General features: G+C 43.5%; 1 protein-coding gene across 1 annotated transcript in view; it reads right to left on the reverse strand.

The window, feature by feature from the left end:
- Positions 1-17,362, reverse strand: part of LOC109461914 (homeobox protein Mohawk-like) — a 33,728-nt gene extending 16,366 nt beyond the window's left edge. The window contains exon 1 of the mRNA XM_019758391.1: positions 17,304-17,362. The gene's annotated coding sequence lies outside the window, so the exon portion shown is untranslated. The remainder of the gene's footprint in view (positions 1-17,303) is intronic.
- Positions 17,363-18,311: the final 949 nt, after the last annotated feature.

Raw genomic sequence — 18,311 nt, forward strand, 5'->3', positions numbered from 1 at the left:
AGGCAGTATCCGTTGGCCAAAGAGGGTCCATACGCCACCCAAGGAATGGGCCCTCTCTGGCGAAGGGATACTGACTGGTACTGTCTTTTTGCCACCCTAGGATCTGCTTGGAGATTAGTAAAAGTGTATAATGTCATTCGCCAGCGACTGCAAAAATATTTTCCATGCAACCTTGTACACTACAAACTTTTCAATCTGCATGCGTAAAATATAAAAACTTATCTATCTGTCTATCTACTGTTTTCTTGAGTAAAAAAAATCTTTGTGTATCTCATTACCTGAATGTCTACTTTCATCGACGAAGAACAAATTATTTATTTCAAAGATTTAACTAATTAATCAATACTTAATTGACGTCCCTGATGGTTAGACAGACGTGGTTTGACCTCGGAACTGTATTGAAAATTCAAACGAGGACAAACACCCATACAAGTCCTGTCAGCGTGCAAATAACGAACTCGCGATTTGTCCGGTACGTGTTGACTTGTTTTTTACAACACGTCATTCCTATGGCTAATCTCCAAGCCGAGTCACAGAGATAAAGCTTTGAAACAGAAATACAAAATCATAGAATCCTACTTACTAAACAATTGAGGCTAGCATAGGTACATCTAATAGCCAATTACAATTGTGAGTTTTAACTTTTTTTTTGCTAAAATATATATATATATACCTATGTAACGTTATATCTATAGTATATATTAGGAGATAATATTCGATTGCAGAACTAAACAGACCTTGGAGCGCCTATCTCAGTCAAAATTTCCTTCGGGGCATGTTGGCCCTAGAGCCTAGCCTCTACCAGGCTTTGGAAGCGGCTGGAAAGAGTAGAAATCGGTCAAAACACAGATAACATGCCAGGGGAGTTGGTCTGTTAAAGGAGTATTTGCCGCCTCGCGAAGCCTGTTTGAGATTGCTACGATCAAACGGTATCTGTTTATTTGGCCAATTTCTACTATTTCCGGCCGCTTCCTAGGCCTGCTAGAGGCTATAGTTTGCCACTGAAGCAGCCTGGATTCGAGGTTAGGCGAAGTGAACAGGGAAAAACTCCACACTTCTGAACTAGCGTATTCCCACTTCCGACAACTTGTCTTCACCGGGTGTTCAAGTCAGCCGCTTCCGAAGCCTCGTAGAGGCTATCGTTTGCCCTTGAAGCAGCCTGGATCCCAGGTTAGGCGAAGTGAGCACGGAAAAACTCCACACTCCTAAACCAGCGTGTTCCCACTTCCGACAACTTGTCTTCACCGTGTCTTTAAGTCAGCCGCTTCCGAAGCCTGGTAGAGGCTAGTGTACGTCCTCGAAGCAGCCCGGATCCCAGGTTAGGCGAAGTGAGCACGGAAAAACTCTACACTCCTGAACAAGCGTGTTCCCACTTCCGACAACTTGTCTTCACCGGGTGTTCAAGTCAGCCGCTTCCGAAGCCTGGTAGAGGCTATCGTTTGCCCTTGAAGCAGCCTGGATTCCAGGTTAGGCGAAGTGAGCACGGAAAAACTCCACACTCCTGAACCAGCGTGTTCCCACTTCCGACAACTTGTCTTCACCGGGTGTTCAAGTCAGCCGCTTCCGAAGCCTGGCAGAGGCTAATATATGCCCTTGAAGCAGCCTGGATTCCAGATTAGGCGAAGTGAGCACGGAAAAACTCCACACTCCTGAACCAGCGTGTTCCCACTTCCGACAACTTGTCTTCATCGGGTGTTCAAGTGATTTATTATAAAACCCTCGGCCAGAAGACCACAGGACCGCAGATAAACCGGGCTGATTACATACCGTAGATCAGACACAGGTCCGGCCGGTGGGGAGCGGTCCCAGCCCGGGGAGAGGTCCCAGACACGACCTGGTGACCTCAGGTTCACCTACAACACGGGGATATGGATGGGGGAACTGAAGGGCAAGGACATCAGCAATCTTAGAACGAAGATTGGGAAGAGGGCTGTGGGGAGGGGGGTTACTCCTTACATTTTTACGGGAATAGTATTCGGATCGTAGAATTCGCGGCAAAAAAGAGAGTAAAATTGGCCAAGGGAGTCCGGCCGCGGGGAGGTAGTTTCTTTCCCTCCCAAGTCAAACCTACAAGGCGGCCAAACTCCCCCGGCAAATATTCTCCTATATATAGCCAGCGTAGTTAGTCTGGTAGAGACTATACAATAATAACAAATAAGGACAACATGCACAGCTGATAATATCTGTTCATAACCTTCTTGGTCAATGATTTAGTCCTTGTCAATATCTGTGAACATGACAGTAAACATGCGATTCAAAATTTCCTCGCAGTTCATCAAACCGCACTTCTCAAGAAGACCCCACATCTAACTGAAAGCAGATGTTGCATGGGTGGACAATAGTTTTCTGAGAACTACTAGACCGATTACTCGTTATCTGTGGTTGTACCTCAGAAGATAGACAGGTTGTCAGATGTAGATGTGGAGAGATAATCTCCAAGCAGATTCTCAGGGGAGTCTATCTATACTCATAATACTGTCGGTCTGGAACCATTGGCCAATTGCAACTAGCCTCTACCAGGCTTCGGGAGGCGGCTGGAAAGAGTAAAAATCAGCCAAATAGAGAGATAACATGCCAAGGGAGTTGGTCCGCCAGAGAGTACTCTTTGCCGCACCCGAAAAATGACTACTCGGGTACCATTATCAATTTGATCGTCCCCTTCCCCGAATGAAAACCTACCGGGGGAACCTAGCTGAGTCCGGCGGGGAAGAGCTCCTGCAGCCCCGAAGAGAACCCGCCCCAACCACGATCGACCGGACACCAGGCTAAGAATGGATCTGCTTGGAGAGTAGAGACAGAGAGATATACCAGTGTGTATACGTACTACTCTCCAAGCAGAGGTTACTGGGAAATGATCGTTACCTTTTTATATATGGCAATCTGGCGACCTTCTCTGGCTAATGGATATTGCCTGGCCAATTTGATACTGTCTTTTTGCCACCGAAAGGGATCTGCTTGGAGGTTATGTGTGCTGGTACAAGATGTCGGGGTTACCGGCGGTCATTTGTTGGGCCATCCCCCGGTAGTACCAATAAACCCAACGGAAGTTGTAAGATAGCCCAATATTTGCGATGTGACAGACATGTTTTTTTTCTATTCTAAGAAAGACTTGTTTTAGCAATAGTAAACTCCAATCAGATGGGGTCGTGTGGTGTATTAAACGGCAGAGTGCTCGACTCGGAACCAAGAGGTCCCGAGTTCGAGTCCTGAGTCCTGACATGCCACCGATCTTGTGCCCTTGGAAAAGACACTTTACACGGCTTTCCTCACTTCGCTCAGGTGAAAATGAGTACTGTATTGTCCCGTGTTGGTGGCGGCATGAATATAAGTTGAAAAACTTCGAGTGTGCCGTTATTACGTTGAAATGTGGTTTGTTTTCTACGTATTTCATATGGCACATAGTCCATATGTTCCTACAACAAAATCTAGCAATTCGTCTTTCTTGAAATTCTTCTATGCGAATTAACAGAGGATTTTCAACAGATGTTCAGCGATCTAGGTGTCTGCTCAGCAAAAATGTATCGGACATGACAACATCTTCCCTGCACATCTGCCGGCCGATGGTTATCTATCGTGTTGTCCGACCGAGCTGTCAATCAAATGACGAACCCTGTTTGTCAAACCGTCCACCCTGACACCTGTGGGAGTTCTAGGACGAACTTTCCTGTCAAAACAAAGTTCCGTCCGTATGTCAACATAGGAAGGAGCGAAGGCCTGTACGTAAAGCTTTGAAAGTGCTACTTAGGCCACAGCAAGTAATTTTTATGGATGACATCAGCGCGCGCATTAATTTTCGCCTGATTTTGAGGGGGAAAAAAATTGTTGCCTTCTGACAGTGGTCAACATGCCGAAAATGGGCAAAGATGCCGAAAGATGGATGGCAGATAACTATAAAGAGAGGAGACAAGAAAAGGCTCGGATTTAATGTTTTGTTTAATTCTTACTTTAATGTAGTGATATCTGATGTTGGCTGTGTATATGTAGTGATATCTGATGTTGGCTGTGTATATGTGATATTCCCACTGAATAAAAACCATTTGCACAATGATTAAGTCAACATTCTAAAAGATAGGAACCTTGTTTTTTTCGACCCGCCTTGTTTTTTTTCGCCCGCTCGCATTAGATTTGCAGTCTGCGGAGGATGTCATCCATAAAATTTACTTGCTGTGGCCACAGGAAGGAACGAAGGATGTAGGTAAAGCTTTGAAAGCGGCACTTATGGGTTGTAATAGGGGACTAGATCCCCCTTACAAAGCTCTAATCTCCAACAATGTGGAGTTGTAAAGGAAAGAAAAGCTGGCTTGAGGCTAACCGCGAAACACAACGACCTTCACCCCAGGAAGCGTTGTTACAGGCACATAATGATGCGTAAGTATTGTGCTAGTGAACTACTGAAGCAGCGTATTTATGTACCTGCGGGCTGTGTTTTTATCTGACTAGCTCGTTATAATGGCAGTGGCCTGGAAATGACCTCGCCCCAAGCCATGTTTAACTCTAATTACTCGCCTTTGTCACTCGGGCATTTTTGTGTAAAAGCGACCCCTACCGCGTATCATGTATTACTACACTACGAAGAAGAGAGCTGTAGAAAACACCGCATCTAATGTTTAGAAGCGTACTTCAATGCAGCGAAAAATCGAGTGTTTAATATTTGTAGAAATAATCATCTAGAGCATAACTCGTACCACAGAAAATAATTCAAAACGTCTGAAAAATTGGTGAAAGCTAGCTACAATACTCACACATGTAGAAAGATGTTCCAAACAATTTGCCCTTGAGAGACCCTCACAAAAAATGGCCGACATCCAAACATACCAAGCATATCTCTCAGGTGTTAAGAAAACCACCCAGGCTTTCTTCTACCCTAACCCCTTAGAGAAAACATAACACACCTGTCGTAAAGAAAGCCTTTACTTAGGTCTAAGACAACACGGAGTCTGTACAGGTGTCTTTATTTGGTTAGGTAAAGATCATGTGACGCCATCTTGAATACAACCTCGAATTTTTCAGTGTAAACACAGATTTGAAACGTGACATGTGTATTTACCCTTTTTGTAGTATTTAGGAACTATCTTAAAGGCACCCAGTGAAGTTTTAAGGGATTGGAAACCAGATCTTTCAAAGTCAATATTCTAGTCACTTATCTACATTCAAAGTTGAAACAACACTGTCCCAATGTATATCGACATTCATGGAGAAAAAGTGCCCCAAATCCTGACGAAAAACGGTTACTGGAAGGACCTAGGTTGATTTTTAGGGTACAACCCCGAAAAAAAAGTACTAATCTTGGGGCTTGTTTCTGCAGTTTTACATGTATGAAATGCTGATTCAAATGCGGTAATGTGGGACAGTATGCGTCAATATCATACAGATTGCCTTATTCAGTATTTTTCCAGTTTTGCGGCCCTGAAATTGCATTGGATACAAGCAGTATCATCGTTTTTCCATTTTTCCCCAATTTCGAAGTTTTTGCCCCCCCCCCCCCATCTCTTGTCACTCAACTTGTAACTGAACAGACGATTCGAACATCTCGGTCATGTGTGTTTGATTTCGTCCAATCAAATTTACGCAGCACTAATGAGATCAAGCAAGGATATTCGTATCTTCTTTCATTCTAGATAACAAATCCAATTTTTTAGAGATCATATCTTCAATGAACATTACAACAACATACGATGTCATTAGTTATAGCCACTTATGTTAGCGCCAACGCCATTGGTTAATTTTCTTGGCGCCATGTTTTGTTAGGAACTGGGTCCCCCTTGGATAAAACACCGCATGCAAATGTCAACTAGACGACTGCTCTGTTTGGAAGAAAAGTACCAATTTCCTCAGTAATAGACTGTCTGCTGTGCGAGGTGACGTTTTGGTAATTTAGAGATCATACCTAATCTCCAAGCAGATGTAGGGTTGTTTCGCACGTGTTTTTGCGGCGTTTTGTAGTCTTTTCTAGTGGTGATTGTATTTCGCTCTATCTTGAAAGTTCATCTGTGTTGGTAGAAATCATTATGAAGCAAGTTTACACTGTAATATCCAACATTCACCCAAATTTCTCTGAGACGGGGGGCGCCACAGACTTTCTGCAACCTATGATCCACTGCTCACGGAGTCACGTGTGTTATCTGCATGACGTCACGGAAGCGGTGGATTGCTCATTTCTTGACTAAAGACTGGAGTTGTACAGTCGAAAATTTGTGTGAGTCCAATTTCTTGTATTGGATACTACAGTTTTAACTTGCTTCATAGTTCATATTTCGCTCTATGTTGTCGTAATTCAAACACACCACAACGATACATGCCCAATCATTATGTATGATGTGCCCCATTGCCTTAATTCACATGCCCTCTGCGAAAAGTATGCCTTGGCAAACACTACGTAACAGGCATTGTAGGAATTATAAGTACAGTGCAGTCTGCACTGTGGTACAGACAGGTATTTTGCCCAACAGAAAATGTCTCGGATATTTTCTAGCTTTGTCCAGCTGTCGGGTCATGCTTAAAAAAACCTGGCAGACAGTGATCATGAAATTCGCATGTCAGACTTTACCCTACTCAACATCTACCTTACTTATAGTTTAGTGCCAGTATTTTTCATCTCTAGATAAAGCAATCATTTAACATCTAACAAAATCAAGGTGACACTGCCACATGTGTACAATGCCACATATGAATTCAAGCTTCTATAAGCTTCAAGTATTCATTTCTATTTCTTACAAGGCAATATGTTCTTGCGATTGCCGACAACGTTTATAAAAGGCAATTTCAAATGAATAACTGAACGCACATACGTTTCTGGTGCGTATTTAGAAGCAACCTAAAAAAGCATAAAAATATAAATAAATAAACACACAAAAATATATAAACGTAGTGCAGCCAAGAAAGCGCTATGAAAATACAAAACACGGACCACTAGTAAAAATATACAAATTGCCGCACGCAAAAAACGCGTAAAATACGCGCAAAATACTCAGATTTTCCTCTACGAGGCTTATTTAGTATAAGTACTAAGAAAGCACAAGAAACAATGTGATATGATACGCTACAAAGGGTCTGAAGTAAGTTACAGAGTCGTGTGTTAGCAGCCTCCGTAGCAGGCTTATAGAACTGGGGTTTGGTGGTCTTCGGCTGTTTTCTGATTAGCCCAGTTCAAAAAACGGGGGTAATTCAACCAGGCCGGCTATGTTGTCTATATGCAATCAGAAAATACTAGTAGCGCATAAAAATCAAAGACCCTGAAGACCCCCAGTTTTTGGCATGCTATGGAGGCTAGTATGAGAGGACGTGAACACATAAACACTCGAACATGCACAGCTATTGTGCGCGACTTTACACACGGACTCCCGGGTCAGGTGCAGCTTTGTTGGTGGCGTCAGATTACCCACTTGAAGTTGCCGCAAAGAATAAACATGCGAAGAGGGTGGGCTTCACCTGGAGTACATCTATATTCCCTACATTTTAACACGATTTTATTATTATAAACTATAGCCTGGATGCCAGACAGCCCCAAGTTGACATGTTGCTTCGCCTCTGGAGACAATCAGCTAGTCTGTATACTGGTCCTGGCAACATTCTGGCACCGAGGCTAGATTCCAGAGTGGCTAGATTCTAACAGTAGAAATAATGTGTTTTTAGATGATTCTGTGCTTTTAGACGATTCCGTTTCTCGCGAGAACACCAGGCGAGAGTCAGCGAGACTAGTCTCCAAGCAGATATGCTGATTCGGCTCTTTTTTTCCAGAAATGCAGAGCACAGATAGACAGATAACATGCCAGGGCAGTTGTTGTTCCACTAAAAGAGTACAATTGCTGCCAATGTCTATTCGGCCAAATTTGTACTCTTCCCAGCCGCTTCCGAAGCCTGTTAGAGGCTAACAGACAGCCACAGATGTTCGCGATTTCACGAGAAGAGATTCCTCGTCCCTAACAGCCGAGACAACGTCAACGCCCTTTCCGTGCAAAGATCTGCAAACCCAGACTCACACAGACACACACGCGCTCAAGATCGTCAAACCGTCTCGTCGTTCACGTAACCCATTTCTTTTCGTGATCAATTCCACCTGATAGATCGTCCGTCTCCCACCGAGACGACATTTTTCCCACAGTCGGGGGCGGACGAGACCGAGCCCCGAAGGATGAACCCTGTCAGGAACGCCCCGGTTTAATGTCAAGAACAAACTGCCCCCAAGAGAGACGTGAAGCGGTGTCATGTTCTGGTGGTATGGGCCTGGCATGAGACGGTCTAAAGATTACAGGCGACCTTATTGTTTTTATTACCGGCGCCGAAAAATCTGTTACCGTGACATGCTTACTGAGAGGGAAAGAGAGAGAGGGAGAGAGAAGGGGGAGGGAGAGAGGGAGAGAGAGAGGGAGGGAGAGAGAAGGGGGACGAAGACAGAGAGATAGAGAGGGAGAGAAGGAGAGAGGGGAGAGGGAGAGAAAGAGAGAAGGGGAAGAGAACGGGAGGAAGAGAGGGAGAGAGGGAGAGAGAGAGAGGAGAGAGAGAGAAAGAGAGAGATGCGTTTTCCAGAACGTATCATAACTTTCTAAAACGTACAATAACTTTCCAAAACATGCCATAACTTTGTAAAACATGCCAAAACATGTCGTTGAAGGCTGTCAAAGAGAAACAAGACAAAAGTAGCAGCACATATGTAGGGCTCTGAATTTGTTGTCGTTTTGTATGATTTATCATATGGCTGCAGAACAGATTTAAAAATCGCAAGCCAATACCATACAGAATATTGTCACTCACAGAGAGCATCTACGGTTTTAATAGTTGCACAAACAAACAAGCAAACAAACAAACATGAGATACAACTGTCTATCACAAACTGGGTGAGAAGAACTTTCAAGACGGGGACTGTTGCATTGCTCTGACCTTGACCTTGGTGACAGCAAATGACCGACTTGTCTAAAAGAGCCCATTGTACCGGAAGGTGTTCATCGTCACTAGAGCCTGTACGATCCGCACGTGTGGCGGCATAAGTAATGCAGCAACATTTCTCACACGTACACATATAGCGTGACCCTGGTCAACGTGCTATAGCAAATGTACGTATACCAACTCCCCTGGTATGTTGTTATCTGTCTATTTGGCCTTGCCAATTTCTACTCTTTCTAGCCGCTTACGAAGCCTGGTAGAGGCTACACTTTGGGTACACCTTCGCTGCGTAGCCTCCTGTGCAGGCCTCCGGGTGGGTGGGGGTTTTGATACTGCGTTCTAAGAATTTTTAACGCGTTCTTTTGCCGGCCATCCTACAACCAGACCGGGTACAAACCTTCTCTAGGCGGCTGGTTGTAGGATGGCCGGCAAAAGAACGGGCTAGTAAGAATTCTATAAAATTAACGCAGTATAACTCCCACCCGCCCGGAGGCCTGCACAGGAGGCTAGGCAGCAAATGTGTGTGTTGTTTAAGGGGGGGGGGGGCATTTGTCACACCTTGTACGGAGATGTAATTTGTTGCCAAAGGCATTATAATTATGGTTACCACCCCAAAGTGTAGCCTCTACCAGGCTTCGGAAGCGGCTGAAAAGACTAGAAATTGGCAAGGCCAAATAGACAGATAACAACATACCAGGGGAGTTGGTACACTTGCCGCACCCTGGCATGTTATCTGTCTATTTGGCCAATTTCTACTCTTTCCAGCCACTTCCCGAAGCCTGGTAAAGACTACACAAAGTGTACAAGGGACCCCAAATAGAACTGTCATAGCAACCCTGAGTGATTTGTCCTAAACACACAAAAAGAGACGTATTTGTTGTACATATGACATAAGTAAAAAATAATCTGTGTTTACAAAGGACACAAAAGAACCGTCTACCCTAGCCCGTAGGTGGCACGAATTCTCTAATTCGCGAAAACCTTAAATCATTATTGGCAATTTTACAGGTGGTACACACCACTAACACAATGCCCCCAGGTTAGGCTTTTAACTAAAGTGGGACTCGAACACGCAACCGTCTACACTAGTCCTACTAGCACATTCTGCTAACATTTTGATAAATATCACCTTTTCAAGTGACACATAATCAACCACAGACATTCTTTCCAATTATGGGATAAGAGAATATCTCGAAGATATGATACAAACACACGGTTACAATAGAAAGTGTGAACCTATCCTAGTGAAGGTATTCAACAATAGAAACGTATTGTTGGTAGGCTAGAACAAGCATGTAAGACATTGCATTACATAGCCCAGCTCGTTGTACAAGATTTAAATCCCTAGCCAACATTTCTAGGTGTTCACTGACAGTTACTATGTTGTGTAAATACAAAAAAGAGAGAGTATCTGTCTCTGTGTATGCGAAAGTCTTACGATTTTCTGGAGTCGTAGACGAAGCGAAACAGCTCAGTTTTCGATCAGCCTATGCAGTGTACCGTGAAACATTGTCATGTCACCGACAATACTCGTTTTCTGACGACTTAAATGTTGTCTGTCAGAGAGCTGGAGGCTACTGACTAGATTTGGTGGCAGTAATCCACAGATTTTATGTAGAGGACTTATAGAATTGCTCGTAAATCCTATTTATTCAGTGACAGAAAAAAATGGCGGGAATTTTTTTGCTGACGACGTTTATTTTGACGATTCATGTTTTCTGACGACTTAAATGTTGTCTGTCAGAGACCTGGAGGCTACTGACTAGATTTGGTGGCAGTAATCCACAGATTTTATGAAGGCCTTATACTATAGAATTGGTCGTAAATCCTATTTATTCAGTGACAGAAAAAAATGGCGGGAATTTTTTTTTGCAGACGACGTTTTAACGATTTATGTTTTCTGACACATTTTCTGACGAGAATTGAAGCCAACTTCCGTCTAAAGGCGACTGTACCTTAACAAGCCCATTTGCCTTACTCATTGTGTCTTTTAGAATGAAAAGGAAGGATTTGGAAAGGATTTGTTGCTGAATTTTTAACGCCTTGGCCTGAAGCCAAACGTTTTGCAGCCATCGGCTTGTAGGCGCTGAATGTGACGGGGTGTTTTGGTTCTGTCACGCGAGGGTGTAGTCTGATACAGGTCCTCACTTGGAAACCATTATCACTGTCTGGTCCTCCTGTACATGATAAAATTCTCAAGGACGGGCAAATTTTACCAGACTGTCTGGTGAAATCACGACATGGCTGTGCAACATAGCAGACCACTGTTGTCCCACAAGTAAGTAAATTTTATGGATGACATCCTCCGCAGACTCCAAATCTAATGCGAGCGGGCGAAAACAAAACAAGGCGGGCCGAAAAAACAAGGTTCCTACATTTTAGAATTTTGACTCAATCATTGTACAAATGGTTTTTATTCGGTGGGATCATCACATATACACAGCCAGCATCACATATCACTGCACCATAGTAAGAAACAAAACATTGAATCAGAGCCTTTTCTTGTCTCCTCTCTTCATAGTTATCTGCCATCCACGTTCCGGCATGGCAGCAGACATCTTTGCCCATTTTTGGCATGTTGACCACTGTCAGAAGGTAACAAAATTTCTTCCCCCCCCCCCGAAATCAAGCGAAAATTAATGCGCGCGCTGATGTCATCCATAAAAATTACTTGCTGTGACCTGGGTATATCTGGTCCCTCCAGCTAGGATTTAATGTTTGGCTTCACGAATCTGTCGTTTCTAGAACTAAAAGATTATCTCTCTGGTTTCTTCATACAAGGAAAGAAGAGAGGTAAGAATCTTTGAGGAACACCCAGACATTCTTGTTCAGTCTGCCTTCCTTCTTTCATGGCATAAGCCTTTTGAGAACAAGAATTTGACACCGAAGCCAACAGAGCGTCACAACTTGGGACTATACTTTGTAAATTGTTGAAAACTTTATACAAATGGAACTTTGACCGAACTTCTGGTTGCTCGGTTGTGTTTGGCTTACGAATAAACAAATCCAGTACATCCTTGGCCTTCTAAAAAGCCAGAAGGTCAAAGTATTAAAAAGTATTAAATTTTATGTTCGAGATACTTCGTGCCCTGAGTACGAGAGTACTTCAGCTCGTCACCAGGGTACTCTTATCTTCGTGACGATAAACTTGGTACACAGCTGCAAATGACATTCAGAGATATGGCAGACTTGACCCCCTTACCCACACCGCTTTGCGACCCCTCCAATAAAGGGTTTCAGGACCATAAGGACCTACTTTACAGTATCCCGCTGTGACCACTATATTAGCGTGCCCTGCCTAGTATGTAATGATATGGTGTATTGAGACATGATTGTGGTATAATAATGTCCGGTTTGGAGGTTGACTGTAGTAATAATAGGGTCTGTATTGTGGCATGTTGAGTGCGCTACCGCTTCGACATTGTAGGGTGTCTGAGACAAGGGGACCGTCCATTACATGTTACGTTGTGGGGACAACATTTTTGTACTCACTCTCAAGTAACCAACAAACAAACAAAACAAACAAACAAACAAAATATATCTTAGGGTAGCATGTCTGAGACAAGGGGACGATCCATTACATACTATCTTGTGAGGACAGCAATTGTATTCACTCCAAAGTAACAAACAAACAAACAAACAAACAAACAAACAGAATTATATCTTAACGTTTACGCGTAATGTTAACTCTACTTATTACGTCTTTTCTGATGTATGCATAATTACATTGTATATAATTTGTAACATCCATTGTAAGGGATAGAAAAGTTTCCTTAGTTACTTAGTACTTTGAGAAAACGTTGTAGTTTGTGAATTAGGATGGTAGATCTAGAAAAGTCTTTTTATTTAATTAATGGAAGGACTACCAAATAAAAAAGTACCGACCATACCTCTCATAGACTGACTCTCCTGGCTATTACTAAACTATTTCCGTTTTTTTTACCGAATTCTAGGATCCGTACCCCCGTAGGAAGGCCTGGTAGAGGCTATTGAAGGACACCATTCAACATATAATGGTACAAAAACCAAATTGGTGAAAAAAGAAGAACGTTGATGCGAATTATAACATCTTGTTCTGGTTTCTTGCTATATGTCCAGGTGATAACTCTATCAGACTTTAATCAGTACTTGTCGCTCAATTTGAATCTAAAACCGCTGTCATACGACAGACGGCACGTTCCAAGACCTCTCTGGGGTATCAATTCCTTCCGCATGTCTTTCTGCACAAATTCTCGTCTGCCGAGCTGTCAATCATCGCCCTTCCTTATGGCGCTCACCTGGAGCGTCCAAGGTCAAGTTTATTTATGCCCTGTACCCCGCGGCCCACAGAACAGACGGATAATTAGATGCTAGGGAATTTCTCAACGGTCGCCAAGGTTTAAATTTGAACCCTTTCTCGTATCTGTCATCGTGTCGCTGATTGGTCGCCCAAAGGGCAGTGCGGAGAAACCCACACGTGTGACAACAAAAATAAACAACGGACAATGAATATATACAGAAGTGTTGGACAGGGGGGAGGGGGGTACAGGGGTCGTGAACAATGACGATTGCTTGGGCTAATACAAATATATGTCAAGTAGGATTTGTCAGAATTGTCAGAGACAAATGGGTTTTTTCAACTTATCGACCTACTTTCCAGAAAGGCATATTTTCTAAAGCAATATGGAGTTGAAGTAATGTAATATTTATATGTTATGTGCAAAAGTACAGTTCAATTGGTATTGCAAACATTTCTGTTTCGGGGTCACCATTGGTTGCTCCTTTGGCCAATCAAAACGAAGAAAAGGTAGCATATCAAAGCAATCATATCTATTATCTTTGTAACGAAGTTTTTAAACTGTCTACACAAAATTTTAAACCTCCTTGTTCTACGTATCAGTTAAATGCCATTCCTGGCAATATTTAAGAAATGTTGTTGCCTAGTCTTTACTTTTTTTGTTACAGTCCTCTGGGGTGTTTTTGCGGTCCTCAAGTCTACAAAGCAAGTATTTATTGTCCGCAGAGCGCGCTATGTAAATGTTTAACACATCATTTACAAGTCCCGACCTTCCTGCTTTGCGGCGGGACTATTCCTTGCACGCAAAGCGGTCCCGTCTCTCGCCGGGGTGGTCCCCGGAGTAAATACAGGTTAGACCCTATAACTCCGCGGAGACCTGCCATTGAACAGAGAAACAACTGTGTTTATACGACCTTTTTTTTCCTCAGCGCGGTTAAACCACAAGACCGGTCTGAAAGCCGCCATTGTGACATGCTCCCCTGTGTCTAAGCCCTTGTCTCGGTTGCGGTAATGACCTTGACCGACCCCTGGCTTTAGCCTACGTCTGGGCGGTGTGTTTAACCTTGAACTAGACTAGACGTGGTACATACTAAAGTTTCAGGCCAAGGGATGATCCGTTTATACTGAAAAGCAGTGCCATCACTGAGTGGTTCACCCTGTTTAAATATGACGGAAAATAAATAAATAAAATAAGAATAGAATAAAATAAAATAACATTGAAATCTTCAACATTTTCATCAACGATGCCTTTTCGCGCATGCGCATGAAGGTAGAACCACCAGCTGTGAAAAAACGACCTCTGCGAGTCTCATTTTGACGATGACCTCTGTGTGACCTTGGTGATCACCTGAAGGAGGCAGACAAGCTGTAAACACAGGTGAGCAGCTGCAGATAAAGATCTGTCTGTTCGGGAGGTCAGAGGTCAACAGGTGTCTTCCGGTACCTGAAAAGCGTGCTTGTTCAATCGTAACTGTTCATGTCGCTTCTAGATTTAATAAAAAAAGGAGTATTTTCCTATCTCTTTCTCTAGCCATTTCCTTCTAGTGACACAAGCGTCCGACCACCCCTTGCCAACGTTTCCGATGGTATAGTCCAGATGACGTCATGTGCAGGTGGTAACCATACGGCACGGCTGGCGACCGTGACCTACAGACATTTCAACAAACCGAAGAGTTAGCCTATCAAAGAAAACATATCCAGGCGCCACTGCAACAATATTCCGGCACTCATGAAGCAAGGTTAGCTTGACAAGTCCAGTGTGAAGTTCAAGGTAGAGGTGACCCAAAAAGCCTGAGGTTTGAGGCTACGAAGCCAAGGAGACATTTCAACAAACCGAAGAGTTAGCCTATCAAAGAAAACATATCCAGGCGCCACTGCAACAATATCCCGACACTCAGGAAGCAAGGTTAGCTTGACAAATCCTTCAGCACCGAAAAGTGTGAAGTTTAAGGTAGAGGTGACCCAAAAAGCCTGAGGTGTGAGGCTACGAAGCCAAGGAGACATTTCAACAAACCAAAGAGTTAGCCTATCAAAGAAAAGATATCCAGGCGCCACTGCAACAATATCCCGGCACTCAGGAACCAAGGTTAGCTTGACAAATCCTTCAAAAGTGTGGAGTTCAAGGTAGAGGTGACCCAAAAAGCCCGAGGTTTGAGGCTACGAAGCCAAGGAGACATTTCAACAAACCGAAGAGTTAGCCTATCAAAGAAAACATATCCAGGAGCCACTGCAACAATATCCCAGCACTCAGGAAGCAAGGTTATCTTGACAAATCCAGTGTGAAGTTCAAGGTAGAGGTGACCCAAAAGTCTGAGGTTTGAGGCTACGAAGCCGAGGAGACCACCGCTGTTTTGATGGTCAACCAGACAAGGAAACCGCCCGAGGAAGTGTGAGTCAAACCGGGCGTAGACAAACCCTCGCTGGTACAGACAAGACAGTCAATAAAAGAAAACAGCGGAGCGTGGGATTCTTTTTCCGCCGTGGCGTACAAGATAAAGCCTAGCAGACAAACCGCAAAAGGGCACGGGAAGGATTCCAAAAAGGTCTTCTTTTAGAAGAAATTCTCATCCAAGGAAGGGCGGTAGACAAAACGCACTATGGGGGTTGTGGAGTTTAGCCAAATGCAGGTGTGCGAAGATGAAATTCATACAACAAAACATAGCTACAAAACATATGGTACGGGTAGTTCAGGGGTACCTATAAAATGTGAAATTAAACAGGAATTTCTGAAAGAGATTTTTATACAATGGAATGAAGGAGTTCTCTTTTTAACCCTTGATTATACACAAGGATATTCCGACCTTGACCGCGTGTTAACTTGTCGGAGCAGAGGACCGCCTCCCAAAACCCTTAGACCGCCCCTAAAATGCAACGTAGCGGAACACATATTTTCATGTCTTTGGGAATACACTACACGAGACTACGCATTACAGCGAAACGCTACATACATGTACGTGGTGTCGACCTAAACAGTGCATCAGAACGCAAAGCAACTCAAATTGATTGTAGACTAAATATACACTGAATGATCAATCAAAGAGAGGCATATAAATTGTTAACCACCACTTCAAGTAGTTAATGTACCGTCCCGGAACTCGGAAGACAGTAGTTTGTTGACATGGTCAGTTCACGGCGGCTGGAGGCCCAGACATACCCGTAAAATGCGCCCTGCCTGCCCGGCACCCACAGTCCCACAAACACGGTCTCACAACGGGCTGCCCCGCGTCCGGTACACATAAAAACACATGTTCTACCCCTTTTCTTCTACAAAAAGCAGTTGTAACACTCATTTTTAGAACCAAAAAGCTCAGGAAAAAAGTTTGAGGAAGAGATATGTGTTACAATTACAAAGTACGAGTTTTCTGGTATATGGGGCGCACACATTTTACATGGGGCGCACACATTTTACATGGGGCGCACACATTTTTTGAAAGGTCAAACTCTGGCACCAAGGTTACGTTTTTTTCTCGAGCTGTCACCCATTAAATCCTTTAATACGTCCAGAGTCTTTAAATCTTTCAGAGGAAGTCGGCCTCCCCTTTTTTTCTAAACCTTCCGACAGTGACTATACACACATTCAGTAGACACACAAACACAACGTTCCGACTTTCTGAAAAAGGGTACGCAAAAGCTGCATACAAAGTGTGTGGGGGGCGGACAAGAATAGTTGGACATTTTCTGTACCGTGAATTCTAATAGTTTAACTTGTTTTTGGACAAGATAATGTAAAACAACATCCGTACGATGAACATGTAAACATCATTTAACTGTCTGTTGCCAAGCCCTTGTTACAAGAAGTCGGCGCCGCCAATTAAGACTGTCTTTAGTGACAGTCACGGAAGCTACAAGTAGAACCATTTTCAACAACACTATGTGTTACAACCTGAATAAAATTCGCTGTCTTGAGGTTTCCAACGGTGTACAAATGCGAAAAACAGTCGCAAAGATTCTGCTTCAAAAGTTGGAACATGGTCGACCAGGAATTTCGTGTTCTAGAAACTGTAACTGACGAGAACTTTCAAACGCAAGACCTTATAACCTTACAACAAACTCAAAACAAGTCGTACCTCCATTCACTGAACAGTTTCGAAGACAAGCCAGCTGAAAGTAAAAGTGTCAGACGAGAAAGTTACGTCAGAAAACGTACCTTTCGCTATTAAAAACGTGGAAGAACGCCCTGCGTGCCCTGCGTAGCTCGCTCGGCGTTGGTACGGAATGCCCTGCCTAGCCGCCAAACTACAACCCCAAGTCCCCGCTTCACTGTAACTCCTCCTTCTTTTTGACAACCTCATTTATATTCCATCCCAGGGGCTTTAAAGGCCCGGTACAGTGTATACCACGTGTAAACAATGTTTGTCTCTACAGGGACAAGCATGCCGGACATATGAGTAGACCGGTATACATGGTGAGGGGCCTGTCAAATTAAGTGCAGAAGTACCACATGTGGCGGTTTTAGTTTGCGGCGGTTTTAGAAAAACCCCTGTTCCGGAACTTTTCTTACGTTTCAACAGACATGCCAAGAACAACTCAAGAAAGTCACGACAAGAAACACAACACTCAGAGGGCGTCTTAAAAGCATTCTCCGTATTTAGACAAGATTTTTGTCTCAGGCTACAAGACGAACGAAGATATATTGTGTTCTAAGAACTTGCAACGGTGTGTAGATTTTGAGCCTTGGCCAAACATTTGGGTCCAGCCACTATTCACTAACACAAACCATGATGTCATATCTACCTCTGTACTTTGGGTTCCTTTCCCATGTAAACAGTCTGGTCACAGGGTAACTTCTTTTCTGTGATTTATTTAAGGCGTTTGAGACTGAGGTTTTGAGGTCAGCGGCCAGAGGATGAAGAAAGTGAGTCAAGATGTCTCGAACAAGCTTATGAAATTTTTGTGTGAAAATCTTATGAGTCGAATTTGTCAGACGCCAGGCCCCTGGACGTAAAAAGTTCGTAAAAGAGCCCAACACACTTGTCAAGGAGAGTAGTGGGCACTACTTCTACATGTATCGTGTACTACCCCTAATAGATCCTACCAAGTTCTAGCTACGACTGTACGTGTACATGTACTTGAAAAAAAGTGCTTGTAACCAAGGGAGTGTACTACTAAGTATATTTAACAGGAGGGGGGAAGTATATTTAACAGGGGGGGGGGT

Source organism: Branchiostoma belcheri, unplaced genomic scaffold, assembly GCF_001625305.1.
Source record: "Branchiostoma belcheri isolate BF01 breed outbred unplaced genomic scaffold, Haploidv18h27 scaffold97, whole genome shotgun sequence".
In the NCBI taxonomy this organism is placed as follows: domain Eukaryota; kingdom Metazoa; phylum Chordata; class Leptocardii; order Amphioxiformes; family Branchiostomatidae; genus Branchiostoma; species Branchiostoma belcheri.